This window comes from Sinocyclocheilus rhinocerous, unplaced genomic scaffold (assembly GCF_001515625.1).
Source record: "Sinocyclocheilus rhinocerous isolate Xijiao unplaced genomic scaffold, SAMN03320098_v1.1 scaffold1316, whole genome shotgun sequence".
Lineage (NCBI taxonomy): Eukaryota > Metazoa > Chordata > Actinopteri > Cypriniformes > Cyprinidae > Sinocyclocheilus > Sinocyclocheilus rhinocerous.
The window spans coordinates 312,036-313,959 of NW_015646346.1; the positions used below are offsets into that span (position 1 = coordinate 312,036).

General features: G+C 34.5%; 1 protein-coding gene across 1 annotated transcript in view; it reads left to right on the forward strand.

The window, feature by feature from the left end:
- Positions 1 to 1,924, forward strand: part of LOC107707335 (uncharacterized) — a 30,160-nt gene that overhangs the window by 5,536 nt on the left and 22,700 nt on the right. The window lies entirely within an intron of this gene.

Genomic DNA, 1,924 nt, shown 5'->3' on the forward strand with positions numbered 1-1,924 from the left:
AAATGTTTCGTCACCCAGTGTATTTGTGTTTTACAATTCAGATAAACAAGTATGTTAATTTATATTGTGAGGAAGATACTTAAAAAACGTTCAAACTCTGAATTGAATTTATTTTAACTAAAAAAGACAAGTAAACAGTCAGTAATAAAATAAGAATAGATTAATGACAAGCAATGGCACAAACAAATACAATAACAAGATACAACTAAAATTAACTGTGCTTTAAGTTTTTCAGGTAGGTTTAACAGTAATATCCAGGTACAGAAATACCACAGAAACAGAATCATCTATTTAACTTTAAAATAACACTGGTTAGTCTTCAATGTATAAATAAACATTAATGACAGACAGCAGGTTTATTTAGGTTACTGTCTCTTTAAGACCTCATGCAAACTGTTACACAAGTTTTGTTTCTGTTTACATTAACTTAATAGTCTGTATACCGACAATGTTTAGTATAAATCGACTGTTTACATGAATACTCATCAAGATGGGCACTTTGACATATTAGGCCGTTTATGCGCAAAGGCGCGCACGCTTTGGGTGTGAGGCGACTCACAGAAAGGGTCTCACAGTCATAGAGCGCGCAAGTACTGAATTGAGCACTTGAATGTTTAAAATGGTAAGACTCAAAAGCACGTGCAAATGATACATTACGTCATCTATCGCGAGCGTCTATTTGCTGGAATTTCCCGCGGAAACTGTGGGAATCCGTAGAATTATACGCAATCCCGCGCCGAAATTCAAGCCCTGATTGGTCTTTTCAGGCCAGTGCCTCAGATTTCTACTTGCTTCTCCAGTATTTTCACTGGCTGTGATTTCTAGCAACATATTTTTATGTTGGGTGTTGCTTAAAACCTGAAAATTTAACTCCATAGTATCATGAATTACTGTATAAATCAATCTAAATATTGTTTTCAAGTCATTCTCACAGTCTAGACAAAACCTCATGTGGGTGACGTTACCCTGCTGACATTTAAATTGGTAGAATTTGCACTAACTGTGTTCAATACTTTACAGTCGATAAGTCGATGAGGTTCAAAAGCACGATCAATGGATGCAAGATGCAGTTACAATGCAGAACTGGTCTGATCTAGAAAGTTAAAATTGTAAAAGTTCTATAGTGAATATGCATTTTTCTTACTTTGTTCAATCCATGTACAGCAAAAATGAATTAGTTATTCAGTTGTGATCATAATTTCTATGAAATGATTTTAACAGTCCTTTCATCAAAAATGACTGGAAAAGTCATGACAATTTGTAAATGATAGTGATACTCATAACGTGTTAACCCTAAATCTCAGAACAAACACATGATATGATATGATGAATGACTTTTTACTTCATGGCAACCATTTATGTAGCACGATGTTCTACTTTAAATTGAATCATTCATATCTACTATCTCAGATGTGCTGATGTTTTGTAGTGTTTGATACAGAACAAACGAACGACTCTCTTTCTCTATTCACTACAGGTTCACATGTAGAAACTCAGGGTCTACTTTTAGCTGAAATAATAGCAGTATTTGTTGGTGCAATCCTGCTGTCGCTGGCTGTGGCTGCTGTTGTTGGTGTGATTTACTGTTTCTGCAGGAACCATAAACTTAAAAGACAGAAGTGTAAGTATTACAGCTGATACAGCAAGAGAAAGATGCGTTTTTTTGTGTGCTACAGTAGAAAGTAAAAAAATGCTTATCACATTAAAATGGTGTATTCATTCTAATTAACAAATTTTCTTCCACCATTTAACACCTCATTAAATATTGGTTGTTTGTTTATTGCTAAAAAATTAGCCCCTATTTTCTAACACTGCATCGTTCCGCAACGTAACACTTACAAAAATAGTGTTAATGCTTCTCTGGAGCTATCAATGTTTAATGAGACAATAACCCAATGTTATATGCAAAGGTGTGAAAAGCCAC